This window comes from Parasteatoda tepidariorum, chromosome 2, assembly GCF_982258835.1.
Source record: "Parasteatoda tepidariorum strain Cologne lab strain chromosome 2, Ptep-v5.0, whole genome shotgun sequence".
NCBI classification, from domain to species: domain Eukaryota; kingdom Metazoa; phylum Arthropoda; class Arachnida; order Araneae; family Theridiidae; genus Parasteatoda; species Parasteatoda tepidariorum.
Window position 1 is genome coordinate 91864159 of NC_141756.1, and position 25382 is coordinate 91889540.

At 27.0% G+C, this 25382-nt stretch overlaps 1 protein-coding gene across 3 annotated transcripts in view; it reads right to left on the reverse strand.

Moving 5' to 3' along the window:
- The window catches only part of LOC107453384 (solute carrier family 41 member 1), an 80111-nt gene that overhangs the window by 33802 nt on the left and 20927 nt on the right, over positions 1-25382 (reverse strand). The window contains exon 1 of one of the 3 annotated variants that reach the window (XM_087157745.1): positions 1682-1945. The exons of the other annotated variants lie outside the window; for them this stretch is intronic. The gene's annotated coding sequence lies outside the window, so the exon portion shown is untranslated. Of the gene's footprint in view, positions 1-1681; positions 1946-25382 lie in introns of those variants that run through there. 3 annotated transcript variants of the gene reach the window in all.

Genomic DNA, 25382 nt, shown 5'->3' on the forward strand with positions numbered 1-25382 from the left:
TAGATAATAAAAAATTGTAAAATTGCAGACCAACTATGATGAGCTTTTATTTGAAATTATACAAATATGCATAAAAGCACTTAAACACTATTTTTGCACATTTTAGTAGGCATAATAACTATCAATATAGAAGTGAAACAGTTACAAAACTAAATTCTTAAAAACCTATCTTTCTAAGAAAAAAAATCAATAAATTAATATGGCATTATAAAATTAATTAAAAAATTCATTTATTTAAATTAATTATGGGTTTTAAAATACAGTCGCCTTTAGTTTGTTTACAATCAAGAAATCATACCACACTGATAATGCTATAATATATTTGTTACAGTTGTAACAGTCACTCTAAATGTGTTTTTTTTCTAAATTTTTTTTTGAATGGAATAATATTTTCCTTTTAAAAATAAAAATATTATATCGTTACAAAAGATTTATTTAAAGATTTTATTTATAGTTTTGTTTATTAATACAATTTTCGGTACAAAAACTAATCTTTATTCAAATAATTAGCTATTTAGGAAAGACAATTTCCAGTAAATAAAACTCTCTAATTGTAAATTACGAAAAAGACTTTCTATTCTTAAAATAAATCTCAAAGAGAAAATATTTTCATAAAAAAATACTTTTCAGTTTTCTTTTTCATTTTATTGAAAAAAAATATCATGAGTTTTCAACTTTCAGATCTATTTAATGTTCAACAGTCAAAACGATAAAGTCAAATTTTTAATAAGATTTCTAATGTTTTAGTAGTTTTTTAAAAAAGTTAAAAAGCCAATAATCTGATTCAGACAAAACTATTTTCGAACATTGAAATCGCATTACTTTAGAAAAAAAAGTTATTTATTTATAAGTTTTGTTACAAAATTTAAGAAGTAAAATCATTTAATCTAGTTAAATTATATTTAAGTTCATTTTGTAAGTAAAAGTTTTAAAATTTAATTTTAAGCAAGTAAAATTTATCGCACTAACATTTAAAATTTCAATTTAAAAAATTATAAGAAAACAAAAAATACAATGAAATGATACAATTATGACTGCATAAAATATTTTGTACAAACTTTTTTAAACACTTTTTACAATGCGAAGTAAACAATCTTATAATGTTAAAAAGTATAAGGAAAAAAGTAAAACATACTTTTTTGTGAGAATAATTTTCGTAAAATCAGCAGCAAGGAGCACACTTTTTATTTAAAATATCCACAAATCTGTTCGTAAAATCACTGTTCAACAGTCAAAACCATGAAATCAAACTTTTAATAAGATTTCTAATGTTTTAGTAGTTTTTCGAAAAAAAAGTTGAAAAGCCAATAAGCTGATTCAGACAAAACAATTTTCGAACATTGAAATCGTATTACTTTAGAAAAAATATTTATTTATAAGTTTTGTTACAAAATTCTAGAAGTAAAATCATTTAATCTAGCTAAATTATATTTTTCTAACTTCATTTTGTATAAGTAAAAGTTTTAAAATTTAATTTTAAGCAAGTAAAATTTATCGCACTAAAATTTAAAATTTCAATCTAAAAACGACAAGAAAACAAAAAATACAATGAAATGATACAATTATAACTACGTTAAACATTTTCATAAAATATTTTATACAAACTATTTTAAACACTTTTTACAATGCGAAGTAAACAATAGTATAATGTTAAAAAGTATAAAGAAAAAGTAAAACATACTTTTTAGTGAGAATAACTTTCGTAAAATCAGCGGCAAGGAGCGCACTTTTTATTCAAAATATCCACAAATCTGTTCGTAAAGTCACTGATATTAGAGATCTGATGCGGCAGAATAGTGTTTTTCCAAATTGCCATACCTAAGTAAGACTTACAAACACGATGAGCAAGTCTTTAAAAGCGCCAATCAAAGGAAATCCATTATACAAAGACCAATTATTTTTGGAGGAGGTACTAGCAAGATCTTTTTGACTGGAATGATGTCATTGTGAGAGAATGACGCCTTTGAAGTCCTTTATATGCACTAATTTCCGAAATTCCATAATATTTCATTTAATTAACGAGTTTCATAAATAATTCGTAATAAGGCAGACGTAAATATAAAAATGTTCTTCCTTGTTGACTGTGGATGTTTAAGTATGTATCAGTTTACTCGATATATGTAATTCACTTAAAAGAAAGAAAGTTATGCGTCTCTCACTTGATAGTAAATTTTTTAACATTTTAGGATTAAGTAGTACAGAGCGAAAAAAAAAGAGACCAATTTGAATAACTTTTGATCTAATGATCCGATCTTCTCGTTCTAGGACTTAATCTTAGTGGTTAAGGGGTTGACTTTAAATATATTTCTTAATACAAATGTACCATTTTTCGACGTGCATTTTTTTTCATGACATATAAGATAATCATACTTTTTTTCTTGTTGATAATATAGGGGGTAGCAAAACGCCCGGTGGCTGAGTGGTAGCGGTTCGTGCTCCAATGCCACAGGTCCTGGGTTCGATCCTCGGGCCGGGCAAGGTTGACTCAGTCTTTCATCCCTTCAGTGGGTCGATAAATGAGTACCAAACATGCTTGGGAACTAAGCACTGGGGGTTTCGCGTTCGGCTGACCACCTTACCGGAACATCTCCTCCTGCACCCCAGAGCCCAAGGTCAAGAAAACTGAGATGGGCACAGTAGGCCTTGGCCCTCTATGGGCTGTCGCGCCACTGAGTTTAGTTTGGGGGGTAGCAAAAATCTGAGGAACATGGTCCCAATAGTTTGGTAAAAAGAGCAGTCCAAAATTTGGACCCATTAAAATTTATTTTTAGTTATTTCGCCATATCTTGAATTCGTTTTAAAAATGAATTGTAACATTTTTATTCACAATTATAAAATTCGTTCACCCAAAGATAATTCCATGCAAAAAATAACTTTTGGCAAATATTTATTATTTTATTTAATAATAGTTGAAAAAATGTTAAATAGTTATTCAATTTTTTACATGATTTTAAATAATATAAAGCTGCATGATTTTAAGGAATATAAATTTAAATGATTTTCATGGCATATAATTTTACATACAACGTTTGTGTTAAAATTCGGACTTTAAAACCATCGACTTTTTTTAAAAATCTATGTCTGAGGAGCTATTCGACCAATTATTTTCAAAACTTTTCATTTTACCATGTAAAATACTTTTTTTTAAAAATTCTAAAGAACTTATATAACAAATATTTAAAATTTAAATGCGCACAGCATAAAAAGAAAAACGGAACTGTTCAAATAACTTTTGATCAAGTGATCAGATGCAATGTTAATGGTTGGCGGGGTGATCAAGTGATCAGATGCAATGTTAATGGTTGAGAGGGGCTTGACAATTTCAGTGAGGCAGGGGCGCGTTTTTGATCTACCCTCGGAGCTGAGTCCTTCCGGTGCTAAAATTAAGACAAAATACACAAATTCTCTTAAAACCTGTTTTTTTTATTTCAAAAAATAACAATCAATTGGAATAAATAATAATACTCACGAATAGAGCAATAGTGAACAGCGAATATGCCTGGAAGACAAATTCAGGGTGCGTAGCCAAATTATTCAACAAAAAATAAGCACCTTTTAAGCACTTTTCAAGTACTCAAATAATATTTTTAAGCACTTAAAAAAACACAATTAGGTAGAATTGGAAAGTTTTTGACAATTGACGGTTTTATCTGGTTTTAACCGTCATGTCAAAAAATTAAAAAAAAAACTTTCGGCATTGCTTTTGACAATTGTCAAAAAGTTTTAATCATGGAAATCGAATGGCGTTTTCATACGCTACGGACTGGCAATAAGCAGAAATAGATTGGGATTGAATTAATTGTGAAAACGTTGGATAGAACAATGTGAATAGCGTCTTTCTGCATAATTCGTAGCGAAAATCAACATGGTAAAGGAAAAATCTCATTTTGGAAAAGGAAAATTAAGCACTTTTTAAAAACTCCCAATGAATAAAGCACCTTTAAGGGCCTTTGAAGAACGAAAATAAGCACCTTTAAGCACTTTTTAAAAATGTCACGCACTCTGACATTATATAGGGAGTTCTTTGAACTCCCTGAAAAACTTTCTCTGAAAAAGCTTTTTCGATGGATTTAAGTTCTGTTACTTTTACTTTATTGTAACTGTAATTCTCATAATTCACTGTATCTCGAGAACTTTAACAAATTTGTTTAATAATAACCGAAAAAACGCTATAGCATAATAAACAAATTTCTGCATGTTTTTAAAGTACGTAATTTTAAATGACAGAAGCCTATATTCAAAGTTTGATATAAAAATAAAATACCTTTATCTTATTTATCTAATTATTGGATTATCTTTTTTTTAACATGCAATCTTAATAGTTCGAAGAAATAGCTTAAATTTAGTAAGTAAAATAGTGCAGGTCATAATTTAAGTTACAAAATTAGTCAAGGAAATATAGTTTATATCTGAATATATGAATAAACATTACTTTATCTGATTAAGATTAGTTTTCTGCAAAATATAGGTTCAATATAGTTTATGCATTAGTTTAGTATGATATAGAATGTGTTCAATATTTTAGTCAAATTTAAAATTCTAATCAATTCATTTTAGAGTTAAATTGAAAATTGATTCGTAGATTTTGAAACGCATATTACACATCCCATACATTTTAATACTATAAACCCTTATTTCTTAAAAATTAAAATAATAAAAGTAAAAGATAGGAAGAAAGATTAAGAAATTTATGCTTTTGTTTTAGAGTAATGACTTTTTTTCTTTGAATTTTGCAGCAAATAGAAAAAGTCTTATTTAATTCAAAATTAATGCATATAAAATTTTGTTTTAAAACTTTACGAAAAATAATTGTCTATATTACTTTAAATTGACCTTAAGAACCGATATATTTCTTAAAAACCAATATATTTTTTGAATATTTTATATCAAAAGCGATTAATAAATTGAAATAAATATATTTTTTTGCATTGAAGTCCAATGATACTCCTAGCCAAATAAAGTTTATGCATTATATTTACATAAGTTTCCAAATTTACATTATTTAAAATCAGTTCTACGCATTAAAATTAGCAATATAACTTTGATAAAACGTGATAGGGTTACATAATCTTTTTGGAAATATTTCAAACTTAAAACAGACAAACAATACCTATAACAATCTCATAGTAAATAAACAATCCATACGCCACAATAAAAAATTATCTTTTCAAAATAATGATACAGTTTTTTTTCCATCGATATGGTCACTGGAAGATTCTGTTCGGAAATTCTAGATAACTGATAGTTCGTGCATAACTTCTCATTGACTGATTCTTCGAACAAAAAAACAAAAGAATATAACTTAGATCGTATGACAGGCTTGAGCCACTGTTTGGGCGAGAAAAAAAAAGTATTTTAGGTTACGTTGAATATAATAACTTTTATTAACGCAAACGATCTTTCTTTAATTATCGACTTTAAATTTAGAAATTATAAAACGATTTTATGAATTTAAAGAAAAATATGTTTAATATTCGTAGAAATTTTAACAGCATACTATAAGCAATATCGGAATATTCTTTCGATTACTAATTATGACATTTAATTAAGGACATGTTATTCAATTTTTTTCAATTTTACGGTCTATAAAACCTTAGACCATACTGCGTTGTATATTTACGTTTGTTTCGTTACATTAAATGGACCATGTAATAATATTTAGCAGGAAACAAAAAGACAAGAAACAAACATTAAATATCATATTACCTATTTCCTCCTTTCTTTTAAATAAAAAAGTTCCGTTTATAAATTTGCCGCTTTCATCAACAATGAGGTTATTTAAAGTTAGGTTGAATTCCTAGAATAAGGTCAAATATTAACGCCTTTTTTTTTTAACTGTTAAGGTCACTATTTCTGTTGAATTCTTTAAAAAAATGCTTACTACGGCTTTTTTTTTTAATCTGGAAATTTTAATAATTCTCTTTCCTTCTTTAATCAACAAGATTTTGTACTTAATTTTTCTATATTAGTTGAATGAGAGAATATGAGAGGTAATATTATTATGAGTTAAATATGATCACGTTCTTGACAAAAAAAGCTTAATATAGATTTATTGTGCTTTTTGCTTGTCTCAATTTAACTCAGAAATGTGGAACAAGAGTTTTAGTCTTAGTTATAATTAAAGGTTTAGGAATGTAAAGCAAAAAGTCACTTTTTATAATAGTGTCATTTTTTACACCAAACTGATCCTTAGTATTGTTTTGAGATAGATATATCACAAATTTCCGAGATTTCCTCCAGATAACAGTTTCTGTTTACATGATAACTTCTAATAGGAAAAGGATTTTTCGCTCACATGGGAGTACATACCGGTTCTTGTTACCCAAACATTTTCTTAAAAAATGATCTCTAAATCAATTTAAAAATTAGTGCATCATTAGTTTGCCCTATTCTTGCAACTTTATGAAAAACGCATACGATCGTACAATCAATAGATTTGTCAAAACGGTATGAAAGGGTTTCTTTTAAGAGACTTTTCAAATTATACGCATGTATTTTTTGGTTGTTTTTAGTGCATAGTGTACATAAATATTTTCTTTTTTACTTAAATTCTAAATGGTCCGAGTTAAGACTTCACTAACTAAACGTAGATTTTACAATACAGGGACAGATTTTACAATACAGTTTAATCCACTAATATGTTAAGAAATGAATTTTTTTTCACCACTGTATGGTATAAAAAATATTTTAAAAAGGTCAAATAACGTAATAACTATGTACTAAATGTTGTAAAAATAATTAACAGCCACTGAACACCCAATACAAAGTCTTATAAAAAATTACATTAGTTTTTAAAATTTCTGCTTTAGTTCGCTACTAATAATGAATATATATTACAAAAAATTCAAATAGAGGGTATGAACTGGAAATAAATCCTTTAGATTTAGCACTTCATCTAATGCAACAAACATATCTCAACTTTAAAAAAAAATACTTATAACCAAACTGTTTTTCACTTAAGAATATAAATTTATTCTAGAACAAACAAATTCGAAAACACAGCTATTATCATTTAAACAATTGATAAAGCTCTTTTTTTATTCTGTCCGTAAAATAGAATAAAATATGAGAACATAAATGCTGAAAATCATTTTTTTTGCACTTATTAATGCAAAGACAGTAAGTTATATTGTGCACATTTGAGGGCAGAAAAAAGAACCGCCAGCCAGACTGGAATCGAATGCAATTCATTAAATTACAAAGGAAGACGTTGAATATGCAATTGATGCCGACATAACAATTATGCATTAAAATTTCATTACCAGACACATCAAAATGAAATAAATTGATATTTATGAAAAAAAATTTCCGACGTGGTGAAATAAACAGAAATGTAAAAAGCTTTTGTTTTATCGCTATGTTTATATCCATTTAGCGAATCAACACATTTAAATATGTCAGTAACTATACTTATGGGCGATTTCGTCATTTAGGAATGACGTAGTTGCAGACTTCAAAAGCATATAGTTCAGTTAACCCCTTAACTCAGTGTTTCCCAAACTTATGACTTTTGTGTATCCTTTCTAAATTTTTCGTAACTCTGTGTATTACTAATAAAATGAATGTATTTATTGCTATAAAAAATTGCACTAAAGTTAAAAAGCACAACTGGCTGTTGACACCACTAATTGTTAATTGTTAACTAAGCAAACAATAGTCAATAGAAAAATACGTAATCGTAAATTTTCATGGCTAGCTTTTGCTTTTAAATAAAAAAATTTTGAAATTTTCGTTTGATATTTCGCATAAGAACGAGTACCCCAGTTAAACTGTTCCCGTATCCCTGGGGGTACGCGTACCCCACCTTGGGAAACACTGCCTTAACTTAACAGTTGTCTCGGGCTGAGTTATCTTTGGTTTTTGAGTTAAGGGATAAAAAAAATCGAGCAGTTCTAATAACTGTTGTTTAAATAAATAGTCTTGGTGTCATTCATATTTATTGCCTTTTTTAGTAATTTTCATAAGATATAAAAAGTTTTAAAAATTGCGAACTTTGTGTTATGGATGTATCACATTACATTACGAAAGTAACTAGTTTTTGAATTAAAAAAGTAGTAAATTTCTAAAAGTTTCTAATAATTAATTAAATAATAAATGGTAAAATTGCTCTTAAGTAATTTATATATCAAACGATCAATACTATTTAAGAAATCTAAAGATTTTTTATGGTTTTTAATTAGGTATAACTTGAAAATGTTGCTGAAAATATTAAATATACCCTGCGAGATGTTTATTTTTCTAATTTAAAATGCACTTTTTAAAATTGTTTTACATTTATTGTAAAATATTATAAAAGTATTTTAATAAAACTGATTCAAATTTTAAAAATGACAAAATATTTCTCATAAAGTTAAAGTTTATGATGTGTCATCAGAAAATGTTTCCATTACTTAGTAACTAACTCAGAGTGTCTAGTAACTAATATATCATTTTCGAATCTCAGCCATACATGAATAATCACAGCCTCTATATTAAATCATAGAAAAAAAACCACCGAAAACGGCGCCTTCTTTACTATTACATAAATTTTACATTTGATTCGATTCCGGCTGATGAACCCAAATTTAATGTAATTAAATTATTCGAACGTAATTATTCTTAAAAAAAAATGTAATTACATTCAAAATTTAATTTGAAGTTCACATGTATTTCTGAAGTTTACAGAATCAGTGCTTGTTAGAAATACTATAGCAAGATAAATTTTAATAGCTTGATAAAACTACTATATACAGTATATTATTTTTTTAAAAAAATAAGCATATAATATATGATTTGTCTTAAATTTAGCAGTCAAATTTTTTAATAATTATTTATTACTTACTAATTTTATCATAACAAAGCATTCTTTTTGTACTCGTAGGTTCCCTTTTAACAAAACATAATTTGCTAAATTTTCCAGTTTCTCCTATTTACACAATAAAATTCAAATGAATGAATTTCGTGTGTCTAATTCGATTAAATGTTAAGAATTATACTGATGAAAACTACAGATTTATTATTTCAAAAACTTTTCAACTTCAAATATGAAAACATAAAAAAAGAATAGTTCTTAAAAAAATTTTTGTCAAACGATTATGGATTAAAAACAATTTTTAGTGTTACAAGGAAAACTAAATATATGTACACATATTAGAAATCTCAAATATTTATTTTCAAATTCGGAGAGCTTTGCGAAAAAATAATTTTTACCTTATATTTGTTTTCAAAAAAGTGCTTGAGTCCTTTTCCATTTTGAAATAATAATTTCATATTTTAACAAAGAAAAAGCAAGCGATTTTGACCAAACAAATTTATTAAAACATTTTCAGAATCGTTTTCTAGCTTTCAAAGCGAAAACTTGTAAGATGTGAATTTAAATTAGAATTTTGATAGAAAATTAAACTAAATACAAAATACTAATTCAAAATACAATACTAAATAATAGAACATAAAACTATCATAATGTTAAAAGATGCTGCGTAAAAAAGTGGTGAGGTATGTATAACAAATTTTTTAAAAATATTCTATTTTTAATATAAATATATTGATGTTTATTTATTGCAATTAATCTCAAATATTTAAACTAAATTTGGTATATTTCTCAGCTAGTTGGTGTATTATTAGTTAGTTTTCTTATGATTAACTTTTGAGTCACTTTTTTTCTTAAAAATTTGTATATTTTGCTATATTTATTCTAATTCTTATGTTTATTTAGCACATATCGGGAGAAGTTTAATTAACTAATACTAACATTTAATAACTAAAAATTTGCTAATACTTACATTTTAAATTATTGAAATTTTTTATGACTTACGTTTAAGAAATGAAATATCCATTTGTGTTATTGAAATTAATATAGTAATCTTTGACCTATGAATTCATTTTTATCACGCAGTAAGTAAGAGAAAGTCTACCACATGGCGCTGTCTCAGCATCGTGTGAACATTTATTTTTAGAATATAGGTAGAGAACTTTCCAGTGTTTTACTTTAAATATTTGACACAAAGAAAGGGGGATTTTATTTCGAAATTTTTGCTAAAGAATATTTTTCAACTATCGTTAAGAAAGTTTAGGTTTTCTTTGAATTGAACAAAAAAAAATTGGTAACATGAGCGTAATAAAAAAATTTTGCGACAAAAAGAGAACTTGATGAGATAGTTGAAATAGTTTTAGGAAAACAAAAAATTTATGAAAAGACCCATCAGATTAAGAGATATTAAATGCATATGATAACGTTAGATATAATGTAGAAAAGAGCTAAAAGCCAGTAAGCTGCTCCTTACTCGAATGTAAGTTAATGCGACGCCGGTGTCCCCTTTAAATATATTTTTCTGACACTAATTAATGGGAAAACTATATTTTGATATTTTTTTAATTGTAACAAGCAGTTTATTGCTTACTAAAAAAATGAGTTATATTATCTGGAATATATTTGTTCTGAAATATGTCCAAAAAAAGTAGTTTGATATATTTTTTCATTCATATTCAATGGGATGCCAGCAAGGGACGTAGTGTGGCTATCACCAGCCAGATTGAACGTTAAAACGTGGCTTTGCTTACGTTAGCAACTGTTCTTTCCATTCTATTTCGAGTTAGCTTACCCCGTCAAATATCCATTCTCTTAAGTGATACATTCTATGATCCCTTACAAAGATTCGTTCACATTGATTTCAATTCTTTAACCATATATTTATTACTTATCACAAAGACAGACACGAAGCCCGTGTAGAACATAGACAAACTAATTATGAATTAGTAATTGAAGTTGCCATGGACACAAAACAAAAATATATCACGTGTTACAATAAAATACATCTACATATATATATTTCTCTAACACGGTGACAAAAAAAAAGCCTCATTACAACTCCCCGAATGGCAACGCTGGAAAATCGACCAATGATTGCCACTAAAAATGTCACATGCCAAATCTAGTTGAGGTGGCTTAACATATAGTGCTTTTAAAAACGGAAACTGAAATAACCAGAGAGCATTCTCATCAAATGTGATATCTTCCGAAATTCACCCTATCAGCTGCGGCAATCTCATACTATTAAGCTAGGCAGAAGTGAGTAGTCTAGGTCGATAGATCTCCATTTTAGTATTTTGTCGAAAGCGCTTTTTTTCCACGAATTTATATATTACGAATTTATTTGACGATTTTTTATTTATATCACGAATTTATTTGTTTCATTATTGTTATTAGTTATTCATTGAAAAATGAGTCTCAGACGTGCTGTTACGCTTTAAGATTTTATACTATAGCACATTTCTAATCGGTTTAACGAATTACATGTCATTTATTTGAATTCAAATTTATTTTAATGACTTAGTATTTACTAAAAAGATGTAATTTTTTTTTTAAAAAAAAGTTGTTAAATGGATTTGAATGATTGTTTTGAATTCTTAGAGTTTTGTGCATTTGCAATGCACCTAAGTTAGTAGCGAGCAAAGTGAGCTTGGTTTGCGAAGCAATCCATATAAATTGCGTGGCAATTTTCGGGGGTTGGCGAGCGTTAGCGAGCAGGGGGCTCAGCCCACTAGTAATCAATTAATCTAAGAAAGGATTATATTTCAACAAATTCAATGTGCGATGCGGAGCTGTATTTAATTAACTTCACTTAAATTAACATTCTAACTTATGTGGGAAAGCTTAGGTCAACTTTGACAAGCCATTTTGTTTATTGACAATCAGCTGGCACTGACTTCATAGCTCACATGTGTGGGTATGTTTGATCTTCTTGAAGTGCAAGTACCCAATAGTAAATTAAAGAAATTGTGGAAATTTTTCAATTTGAAATACTTTTCATTCATATTTTAATCTAAAGAACTGTCTATGATGACTGAAATTTCTTTTAGATCAAATTATCTGCAAATAAGTGCATAGATGAAAAATTGCTTAGGAATATGAGCCGTGTTTGAAAAATTTTCTCTTTTAGGCAGAAAAAAATGAAACTGATGTTACTTGCTGTATTTAAACGCTAAATATAACCATCAATTATTAAAACGCTAAATATAACATTTTTACTAATTTTTTTTTTATCTAAATTAATATGAAATATTGAGGAAAAAAAGTATGAAAAATATGTTTAATGAAAATTCTGAGTTTGAGGTTTAAAGAAGGAGTTAAAACAGTATTTTCAGAATTAGGGAATCCACAATAATTCGAGGAAGGTAAAAATCCAGAGAGGTTTAAATTTGATAAATCTACTATGTGTATCAGCAGTCCTTTGATAATATAATATTAAATTACACCCATGATACAAAAAAAAGCTTATCCTAACCTAAAAAAGCCAATAAAATATACCAGAGTTTACATTATGAAACAAAACATCAAAATTAATTAATATTTTTCACGAATTAAAACAGAGTCATAGAACATTAAAAAAATTAATTCAGAGCAAAGGACGCGCACAGAAACGATGAGCAAAAAATCAAAAGATAAAAAGAATTATGTTCCTTTGTAAATTGAAACAGTAAACGCAAAACAAATACAAAATGATTTGAAGAGTATACAGACAGAAACGATAAAAAAACGTATGTTATTAATGAAATAAAACAGTGAACACAAAGCAAAAATATAGTTTAACAAATATGCAGTTAGACTAAAAATGAATGGTATTTTTTAAACTTAAAATAGTGAACACATGACAAATTTAAAACAAATTAGTTTGTATTTTAATCGTTGGTTAGTTTGATAATTGTAATAGTAGTAGCACCAAAAAAATATTTTTTCTACCAGATTGCAAACCTAAGTATAATATAAAGCTTGAAAACTTTTAGAATTTGAAATTATATTAATGAAGTATTTTTTTGATGATGTTTTAAACTAGTTAATTATTTTTGAACAGAAAAAAAAATCAAAAATACTCTGTATTTTGAGTTCTCGGTTCTTTTAGTACTCGAAAATACTCAGTATTTTTGAACCTATTTGTTTAAATCAGCTTTGTAGGGTCCTCCTCACTAATAAAGTCATTAGCATTTACATTTTCGAGGTCAAAAGGGTTATTTTATTATGGAAAAAAATTAATCACCGTCAAGGTCACTTATTGTAAAGCTCAGACTAAAAGTAATCACATCTATGGATGAAATCGAAATATGTTCCACCAAATATTTATTTGTTCGTCTAATTAAGAATAGTGTAACGAATTTTCAAATTTTTTTTTAATAAGCCTAAAAGGTAACTTCAACAGGAATTTTTATTGCGTTTTACTTTGCCAACGTTCTTTAGATACATTTTTTGAATTCATCTCAAAAGCGAATTTGCAAAAACTGTGTCAAAAATTACTAAAAAGAATAATTATTATAATAGTTAGCATCAATTATTTTTCAAGAACTTAAAAACCATAAATTGAGATAAAAATGATTATTGGATAAAACTAAAAGGTGCTTTTTTTATTAAATAAGTTGCTCTTTATTATCAGTAAAATTGATTTGAAACGTTTTTATTCCATCATTTAATAATGACCGCCCGTCAGGTTTTGACTAAATATTTGTATTTTTTCCCATTATAAAATATATAATATGGCTTCAAAGCTTCCCGCATAAAGTTATTACACTTATTAAAAGCGCACCATCATTTAAAAATTTTAAAGTTCTCTTTTTTCTATTGAATATTCCCTTAGTAACCCAATTAATAATAGTTCTTTTAGATTTCTAACAATTGTGAAATATTCAAAACCTGTTACACATTGGTTTGAGGCGCTATTATAACCCTCGTTGAAGAACAAACTAAATTCGTTTTATAGTTTTACATAGTTTTGTTTCTTGTTTAGAGTTTTAGTTTCATAATTTTGTTTTCAAGAATATGCTTCTTTTATTTTTAGCCAGACGTCATAATTTATCTAGTTCGGCCAAAGAAATGTTCTGAACTAATTATACAGGAGCCTTTGAAATGCTTTGCTAGTGTAAAAACATGATTTTGGTTAAAATTTTTGAAATTGAGTTTATTTTAAATTTAGAATCTATGTACTCTTAGCTTTTTAAATACATATAATTTTTGCTTTTATCCTAATTATTTACAAAGTTATAGCATTTTATGTGCAAGGTGATAACAGTGGATAGACCAGAGATGCCAACTTTTCCCCCTTTGTAAAAAAGCATTTTCTAGTATTTACAAAATTTAAGTAATTTGTAGTTAAATATTTTTCACCACTACATATCGAAAATTCGATGTATCATATGAAATGCACTTTTACTGCAGTATTATCTCGTGGTGAATCTTTTAAAGAATAGGCAACATATATACATTTCTTACTATTTAATTCCCTACCAATTTATTATAATTTTTGCTGAAAACGAAGCAGTTCGTATCCTGATAGACTAATGATTTTAAGTCAATGAATGCGTTTATCTCAAAATAAGATTTCTTTTTCACATTTTACATCGCTTTCAATTTCATGCTGTTTTTAAAATAATTGTCTACAATTTTTCATGAGTGTTTATGATTACAGCACACGTGTTTTGAACTAGAGACTAAGAGAAAAAAGTAGAATAAATTTTTTATGCATGTTTTTTCGCGAAACAACTGCAGAAATTTTTAAAAATTTGCTTTTTTAACTACATTGATCCCTAACTCAGTTGCATAGTTGATAGCTTCTAAATAAAATCCTCAAAGGATTTTTTGTTTTAGGCCACAGAAATTTTTTTACAGTGTCAAGCGCGTATGCAAAAAAAGGCCTTATTTTTTTTTTACCTAAAAATGACCATTTAAATAATAATTTTTTTTTGCTAATTTAATAAGTTTTTATGCATGAGGAAACAAATCAATCAGTATTTTAAAATTTTTTATTAATATTTAAAAAAAAAGTTGTCGAAACTAGTCTGATATGTTAAGGAGCACTTCCGATCATGTGATTCAGACTATTAAATACATATAAAAAAAACGTTACAAATTTAAACAATTTTACTTTTTAAATGGTCTTTCAAAATTGGCAACACGAAAAAAGTTTCAATTCTGCTCCAGCCTGCTTATCATGTGTAACATTTGTCATAGAATTAATTACAATTTACTTTATACAAAACATATATTTTATTAAGAAGTAAAAATTATTCAGTAAAAAAGTAAGCTGCATTGCGTTATAGTTTCAACGAATTTTCGGTACAAAACAATACACTGCACAAAAACCGTTAGTAAAGTACTTGCTACAAAAAATAAAAGAATATCCAGCAAAGCTATAAACTTCCGCAAAGAGCTCGTCGCACTATTCTGCATTACAATAAAATACAAAATATCCATTAATAAAAATCTTTAAACTTCAATTCTACTTCAAATATTTGAAAACTTAATATTAATTTAAAATTATTTTAAATAGTTTTAATAATTTAACAAGAGTAAAATTGTTTAAATATTTAAGAGGGTTCAAAAATAATTTAAATTATTTTATTAGTTTTAACACTAATACTTTGTTTTTAAAAAGTAAGAATGGTTAGAGTGATAAATATTTTTTGTTTTAAATAGTTTATATAGTTTTTGCAGTTTTGCGTTAAATAAATTAGATTAAAATGAAATTTCGTTTAAGCAGTTTTAAATGGCGGCTATTTAAAAACTTGTTTTAAACAGCGGAATTTTGAATTCTTATTTGATGCAATGATGAAAAAAAAACTAACTTACGAAAACAGTTAACTTGACAAAGAAGTTTGGATTATTTTCCGAGACAAATATGCGCATACAACATTTGATCTATGTTGAATGAATGAATATTTTAGAATACCATTTCCACATCCTGCACTGTTATGAAAAAGAAAATAATAACTTGTTCAGATAAAGTCATTAAACTGAAGTAATGACACTTCATTCGGTACTTGATAGTCCGAAGAAATATTTTAATGACAACTTTCATATTCCGATATTAAATTTCTTTATTGCAATAGACACAGATTTACAGAAGTTTTTACGGAGTTCAAATTAAGTTTAATTATTTGTAGTAGCTTGTATGAATTGGAAGAAGTTAACATTTTACTTCAATCAATTTATTTCTATCTCACTTTTAGATAAAAGTGTCCAATTTAAATTGTTAAATATGAATTTTATATTCTAAGGAAATTCATAAATTTTTTTTAAGTACATCTCTATAAATAATTTGAATAGCGCTTCAAGAAAGCGCTTAGAACCTATCAACTATTATTTCCTATTTGTATCATTTTTAAGTGAATGAAGTTTTTAATATGTAATATGGAAATAATTTTTCAAAAATAAAATAAAAGCATTGCCTTTACTTCAGATAATTTTGTCTTAAAGAATCACGTAAGTTTTCAGAGTGACAATTATGCTGAAAGGCAGATAAAAGAAGATAAGGTTTTAATGCAATTTTTTTTATTGAAGTCAAAAACTTAAATTACCATGAAAAAGTTTTCCAAGAACAATGAAATTTTTTGTTTATTAAATTCTCATTTTTGGCAGCTGAAATTGTAATTGATTACCTTTTTATCAAATTATAATTTTGCAGCCAAACTAAATTTTTTTAATGTGAGCGAGGCTTGAAAATGGAGATACCTGCCATTAAAAATTAGTTAGGCAACCTAATAGCTTTTTAGGCTCGAAGTACAAGTAAAATATGAAATACATTATGGTAAACCTTCTTCTTAAACTTAAAATCGATATTTACCGAATTGATATTTTTAAGAAAAGCTAAATATCTTTGCTAGCAATAAAAAAGTGACATTGAAATATCCCTAAATGACTGATTCATTTTTGGCTTATTTCTGAAATAGGTTTAAATAATTAATTGTAAATTAAAAAAAACAAACAGATTGACCTTATTTTTTGCAAACGATTAAAAACATATCGTCACATTCCTTAATACTTTCAGTAGCAGGCTGCAAAGGGAGGACGGCTGCAAACTTCTAGCCAAAGAAGGAAGTCAATCGAAGTATAAGGAAACTCACATTTAAATTTATTATTATTTTTATGCTGCAATTTAATTTTTTAGCAGGTATATATGTGATCTAAGTGAAATATTTTATAAATACTAGTAGTCTCTGCCCCCTGTTTGTCAAACGCTCCAGCTCCATAACCCCTGAAGATGTTTATGCAATTTTATATAGCTTGCTATCCAAACCATGCTCGCTGCTAAGTAAGACTTTAAAACTAAATAATAAGCTATTGGAATGAAAAATATTTAAATGAAAGTAAATGCTACTATTTTTGACCTGCATAGTTAAAACATAATATAGAACAATTTGCTTGTTGATGTGAGCAATTCTCTTTTAACTTTTAAATTATTTCCTTACAACATACAAGCTCAGTTTATTTTAGCTTTTCGTTGTCCAAGCGAGGAAATAATTTTCGCTAAGAAATTTCTAGTAACGTGCATTTACGCTTTCACGCTTACGACAAAATATGATAAACACAATAATAAAACTTTAAACCATTACAATTTAAATATTCTTTGCATTTCAGAAAAACAACTAATATTTTCTTAAAAGATCTTACAATAATTTACTAAAGAAAAATTTTAAATATTTATTCAGATTTTTAAGTTATGTTGTTCCCTTCTTATTAATTAAACTGGATTTATTTTCTGATTTACTTTCTTATTTCCAAGGTAATCTCAAGTAACCTATTATTGCGATATTTGCTCCGAGCATCCAAACGCCTCTGTAAGACAATTACTAATTCTAATTATTCTTTGTACCGGAAAAAACGTAAATCAAAGCACTTTGGAGTGATAGACATCAATCAGATCCTTCTAAAACGGATGATAGTTTTGTTGTTTGTTACGAAATATTAGTTTGATATTTAGAAAATATCTGAAGCAATGCTGTTTTATTCTTAAAAAATTCGATTTTATTCTCAATGCCCTGAATTCCTTTTCCAAATTTAATTACTAATGTTGGTTAAATTTTTTAAAGTTTAAAATAGCTTTTTTTAAAGCATACTCTCAGTTTCCAATAATAAATAATTATGTCTAACACAAACTAGTATTGCCGGGAACAATAAAATAATGATATCATATTTTTTTTTTATCCCTAATAACAAAATCACAACTTTTCCTAGCGATTTTTCAGTTGGTAACAAATTTCTCGTAAAGGAAGATAATCTCATGGGGAAAAAAACTTAAAACTGTCGTTATGCTTTTAATATTTTTAGGGGTAATCATTTTTTCAAACGAAATCCGATTCTTTTAAATTTAATCTTAAGGGTAGGGGAAAAAAAAGAAGATAACATTAGATGGCGCCATCTAACATTCAGGTTAGTTACAATATCTTAACTTTCGATTCAGAAAACAAATTGATGAATAGACTCTCGCTTCAATGCATAAGGAATCACTTATAAATTGATAGACTATAACGTTTTGCTACATAACTAGCTCAATCCCGCTATCAGAAACTCAGCAAGATAGAGAAAAAAAAAGTTTCGTATTCAACAAAGACTAGTCGTTAATTTTTTTCAAAATTTTTTAAAAATCTGTATTTAGTATATTTTAAAAAATGAACGATGTTTTTGTTTAATATCATACAAGGTTTAAAAATGTAATTAAAATTTAAGAAAAACTAAGCAAAAGTTCTATAAAATAAATACATGCATTTGATAATCCGTTCTAACTTTAAAAAGAAAGAAATATTGCATCAAATAGATCGATGCAGCATGATAAAAACGAAAATAGAAAGAAAAAAAACAGAAGTATAATGTCCAGGAAAATGGGCATTGATTACAGTAGTAATTACAAAATTTATAACGAAAAATTAAAATGTTAAGGGCTAAAATATAAAAAAAAGTCGGAAAAAGGTATTTAAAATTTTGATTAATATGAAATAAATTATTTCAAATATTCAGCTTGCTTATTGTTTATGCAAGACATTTAAATATAATATTTAAATAAGTATTTCACTTATTATTTATTATTACTTTTACAAAATAAATGAAAAAATTAAGTCATATGTGGTAATAAATTAAGTTTTCTAAAAGAATGAACCTATCTCAAGTTTATTTACTATGAAGCCCCATTTAAGAAAGAAACAAATGTTCCCAAGGTATTTGCATTGTTTTCAGACAACGGTAATAGTCAGTAAATTTTGTATTTTAATATTTATGTTTTCGTCAAATTCCTGTCTTCTGTTACATAATTCCGTCATTTTGGGATCAGTGACCGACTTTTAATGCCGGTAAATTCTACTTTTTGCAAAAAACAAGTAATCTAAGATAATAAAAAGTGTGGAAATAAAAGTTATACGCATTTTAAAAAGCAAAATTGTAGTGAGGTGTACTAAATTTTGATTCTTGTTATCAATTTCAACTAAAATGATTGGATAGATTTGTTATGCAAACACAACATGGTTTTACACATAATTGATTCACGTTGTAGCAATATCTGTACAAAAATAACAAAACTATCGTATAAGTGCTTTAAACTATCGTAAAAGCAAATGCACAAATCAGAAATTCGCTCTATAAAATTGTTTTAACTTGACACCCAACTTTATTTTCCTGCGAATTCGAACGATATTAATAGTTCAATGATCAACAAAGTTTTGACAAAGTTTAATGTAATATGATTTATTATGTCCTATTCACTGATAAAAAATCCTAAATTGACAATTTGGGGCTAACCAATATGATGTTACGCTTTTAATAAGTAACGAAATTGAAGGACGTTAAATTTTAAGTCTCATGCAAAAAAAAAAAAAAGAAAAAAAAGAGGAAACAAAAGAGAAAAAATAAATGAAAAAAAAAGAGGGAAGAAAAAATAAGTACGCTTTGAGTTTGTAAGTTTAGCATTTAGTCAAAAAGTTTTCAAGGAAAAAATTCTGGAAAAAGAATCATAACTTTTTTAGGCAAAAAAAAATTATTTTTTTGCAAAATTTATCATTAAAAATTAGTTTCGAATAATATCAAAATTCTAGCTTGCAGAACGAATTTTTTCAACACATTGAAGAAAATAAAAATATTAAAACTTGATTCGGATCATCAGCATATTTATAAAATTAATAAATTACAAGAATTTTCTTGAAAGAATTTTTAATAAGATTTTTATGATTCTGTGACAAGAATTTTTACGATTCAGTGTCAATGAAAACTAAAAAAAAATAAATAAAAATAATTTATAATTTTTTGTTTTCTTTCAAAACAATGTTTTTGCATAAAAAGCAAGTTACTTAAAAATTTTTTTTATGGTAGTATATTAAAAATTCAGAGCATATCTCCCACAAAAGCAGCACTATTCTGCATTCATTTATATCTATTAACCTCCGTTTTTCAGATAAGTAACCTTCAGGTAGGAATTAAAAAGTGGAATAAAGATAAATGTTGTTAACTATGTGACCCGCTTTTAGCTACATACGAACTCTATGAACCAAAGTGTTTTTAAATGCCGTAGAAGTTAAAGTAAACAAAAATAAATAGTGCGTAATTTTTTATTAAAATGCAAAATGCGATAAATATGTAATAATAATTTTAGTAAATAACTGGAAAAGGCATTATTTGGTACTTGTCTTAGTTTTTCATCCGACTAAATTACTAATTCTGATTTTTTCGCCTCCAAACTTTGCTAAGATCAACCTAGAATCTGCGTCCTAAAATTACGATGTAGATTTCCTTTTTTGTATTCCCTCTTTTTTTTTTTTTTTTTTTTTTTTGAATATTGGAGACCTCTAATGTGTAGATTCTAATCTAAGGACAAAAATTCTAAAAATAGATATGAAGGGTGGTGCTTAGGAAACACTTAAGTACAATACACAGCACGTATAATTTTTCTACGAGTTTCTCTCATGTAACTTTAAGCTCTTACATTAAGATATCCCAATTTATTTTTTTTAAAAATAAGCATCATTCGCATTTTTTATTCAATTTTCATAGATATATGTGTTTTTGGCCTCTGAACTATATTTTTAAACAAAACAGTTATGGCAATTTTCGATAACAAAATTTACAGACAATTCTTACAAGAAATTTTTATAGTCTGCTAACCCGCGTGGAAACACGATTTCAATCGAATTAACAAAGCAGTGGTGATATTAAATTGTCATCCATTTGCACATTAGTAAACAGATGTATCTGGCTGATGTCCCAGACCAGACATGAGCTCCGAGAGGCTGCTGTGACCCACCTCAAGATTTTTGGCAAATTTTGCTAGGCCATTCGGCATATTTAAGAAATTTCATTTTTTTTTTTCGCAATGAAAACACAAATAAAAATAATCAATATGACATCTTTGATTAACTTTCTTTTAAAAAGCAATGAAAAAATATGCACATTTTAGGTATCCAATTAGCAATTCTTATGCTATTCTTTGCTATTGAAAAGCCCATTTTTCAATCACTCGTCATGGAGCTCTTATTTCCAAGGGAAGCTATTTCAGAAGGAGTCAGTTTCATTTTTCATCAGAAATTGAGAGCAAATATGCCAATTAGCTCACTTTCAAAAACTCTTCGTCTTCTTTTATAGAAAAGCAATTAAAAAGTGCAATAGTGTAGAGGTAAATACAGCTTGGTTAGTAATAAAAGCGTATGCTGCACGAAGTTGAAAAAAATATCAATTTACTTATATACAGCAGAAATTTTTCTTGATTTTTAAAAATATACATAAATTTTAAAAAGGAAAAGACTACACAGACGACACTAAGTTGAATGTTTAAATTTTGGAAATATTTTATGATTATTTATGTTTTTTTTTCTTTTTTTTTTAAGTTACTGCCTGCATCACCACTGTTTTAGATAATTTTCGCCTAACATGCTTGGCACTGACATAGTTAAAAAACTATCAGATGAAACTAAGCGAGTTTTTTTTAATATTTCTAGAAAAATGAACTGTTGACTCGTTTTTTAAATGAGATTGAATTAGTTTAGAAGTAATAGAATTTTAAAAATTTGTGTATTGTTATGCTGCCGTGCAATTGATAAAAACAACGTGCGTTATTCAACATAAATTTCGGGATAACATATTTTCTTTCCAATATGTTACATAAGATATATAAAAATCTGAATATTGAATTTTCGCGCTTGCGATGATTTTGTTTATTGGACGGCAGAATACTAACCTGAAAGATTAAGAAAAAATCCTTAATTTTTACATTGTTGGGACACAACGAATGTCAAATATTTTCCTATCGTTTTTTTAATGGATTATTAAGTAGTGGGTTCGACTTCCTCAATAATTCTTTTCGATATTTGGAGAAATTTACCTGTTTCGGCTCTTGGGATTATGAAAAAACATCTTAATTATAGATTTCTTTTTATATTTATGAAATGGTTCATTAATTACTTTATTTACTAACTTGAATAATAATTAATAAACCCGCGAAAAAATAATACATAGATAAATTTTTAGAAACAAATTAATTAAATTTTTTTATTCAAATAAATAAACTACATCGTTATATACATATAATTGATCAATAATACTAAGTTTTTTTACCTTATTTTTTCAAATATGACAAATAAATGTATTTTAAAAGATTTCAATAAATTTAGATTCAATATTCGGCCATTTTTGCCGAATTAAATATCATGTTATTTTTAGAACTATAAATTAATGAAATTATTTCAAATTCTTTTGACTTTACATACATAAAAACTATTTCGCTTTGATTATAGCAAATCCACCTCCTTCGCTTTTAGTAAATTTTATTTTATTATAGATTAGACTTTCAAAAATATGCTTGTTTGTTAATATTCTATAAAACAAGTTCTTTCTTCTTAACTGCCAACATATGTACTTTTGCAATATTTTTTCTAGAGGAAATGAAATAAAAATTCCAACAATAATTATAAAAAGAAATTTCTTACATCTCTCTAAAACCGCAATAATTATAATCAGATAATTTACATATGTTTAAATTAATTTGATATAATGATAATGCGCAAGAACATTTTATTTTAACTTTTTTTTTGAACATTTCTTTAAAACTTTTATTTCTTTAGGGAGGCTCTTGATGCTTGTTTATTGCATGCAAAGAACGATTGCAGGCATTTTTTTTTATTCCGTCAAATTAGGAATTTCATTCGGCAAAATTGGAATTTCCCCCTTCCCAAGAATAAAAGTTCGCGGCGCACCTGCCATCAAACCAAATTTTTATTGATCTATCAGAGGAGCAAAATTACAAAAACCAAAAACAAGTGGGAAAAAAATACATATTAAAAATATTACTATTGATTTACAGTCAAGGATTAAAAGAAAAATTTAAAAAATTAAGTGTTAAGAAAATCAACCTTTTTTCAGGATTTAAAAAAAAATTGGCAGAGATATAAAACAGGGATTAAAGTCATCTTGCCATCGAACTAATCATAGAGAGTAATTTTTTTTTTTGGAAACAACCGGCAGTGACACGCAAAAAACTTAAAAATAACAAAAAACATGACAAATTCAAAGGGTTCTCCTAGTCTAACGTTAAATGTATAACGTTAAATAAACGTTAAATGTATTTTTTATTTTATTTATTTATTTACTGTGAGTACAAAGATTTTTTTGTCATCTTGGCAATTCCAGTTGTCAGGAAAAAGAATTGAAGCGAAAATGTTCCTTTGATTATAGGCTCAATACCTCCTAGAAAAAAAAGGCCTCAACAGGGGTTACCATAAACAAGAAATTTGATCTTTTAGTAGTCCAAACGCAATGACATCTTCCGTATTTCCCCCACTGCGCAACTCAGCAGCCCAAACGTAGGGACATCTTTCTTATTATGCTCCCCTGCGCAGTTTATGTTTGTTGCATCGGGCTACTAAATTGAGTCCAGCTGAGGCCTTCTCTCTACCAGAAGTTGTTGATAGACTTCACTCAACTAGTCCTCTACAACAAGTAATATGTACTAATACTTGATCAAGATGTTCCATTATTTTCAGAGCTTTTACTGATCAAATTTAAAATTCTACGAAGTCACCAAACCGTTATCAATTGGCAGTTGAATGCTTGTGATAAGAAATGCTATTAAAGAAGAAAATATACCCAGTAGAAAATACGCATTAAAAATATGTGCTCCGGAGAAAATATACAATTACGAAACCTGCAGATTTAGATTTCAAATGGAACTTTTCGGTCTGATTGTTTCGTGGACTAACTTAGGGTTGGTTTGACGTTAATTCCTCTAATTTCTTCCCAAAGATGTTACGACCTGTATCTGTCTAAAAATGAAGCATTATTAGGAATAATTAGTTTTACGGAAGACATTCCTTACGTTAAAATAAAGTGGCTTTAAAGGGAAACAATTATTACTCGTTTAAACAGGTCGTTCATAAAGCTTTTACATTAGTGATGAGTGTTTTGAATTATTGACTAATTGGAGTTTTAAATCCCGGTTGTCAAAGTTCTTCTTAGCAATAATAATTTGATAGGCTACTGCTGAAAAAAAAATCAGCTTAATTTTTTTTTCGTTATACTACATTAAACAGCGATGAGTAATATATAATTAACACGTTAAATGCCACGCTAATTTTACATGGCTTGCCCGTCTGGCCAAAATGATTTTTGTGTATTCTATATTGCATTAATTTCTTCAAACCATTTTAGTAAGGATAATAATAGAAAAAAATTAAAAGCATTAAAATTTACTAGAATTATGTGTTTCTAATAATCTTGGCTTCGCCGGTCACCGGTGACCCCCGTGGCACTACGAACAAACTCAGTGCCAGTCACCGGTGCGGTGACCCCCATGGCATTCAACGTGTTTACACAAAAATTGTGTTTTAACTTTTTTTTTTTAAATATCAGTAAATAGAGTAACTAATCAAAAATTGTTTTGAATAAAATACTTTACTTAAAATATTCTTCATAATTTTAACTTTATAGTTATTTTTTAGTAACTTATAATTCATAAACATAAGTGATTAAACTAAACCACTAAATTGTTTTATTCAGTGCATGGTTATTTTTGTTAAAAAATATTTTCCAAAAACTATTTTATTTTACCTATTGAGATTCAGCTTTCAATATATAAAACAACATTTAATGCAATTTTATCTCTAAAAAATAATATTTTTAGATTTTTGTCTGTTTGTTTGCCCTTACAAAGCAATTGTCTCTTTATAAATTCAATAAGAATTATAGTTGTCGGTCGCAGTTTTTAATTAAATCGAAATATTATTAGAGGGAAGGAAGAAATTCCATTCAAGTTATCTTTTGGACAATTTTATATGGCAAGCAAATATCTCATTACTTGCAGTCTAGTTGATTTTATTTCAATGCAAAAATATGAAGAAATACACTATAAAAATATTCTATAAGGCAAAAATGTTATAAGAGAGGAAATAAATTTGATTAAAGTAAACTTTTGCACAATTTTGTATGACATACAAATATCTCATTAATTCAGTCAAGTGGATTTTGTTTCATGGTTAAAATATGACAAAAAACAGTATAAAAATATTCTATAATGTACAAAAAATTATTAGAAAGGGAATAAATTGAATAAGTTTGATTATTGTAACCTTTAGGGCAATTTTATATGGCATATAAGTATCTCAATTCAGTC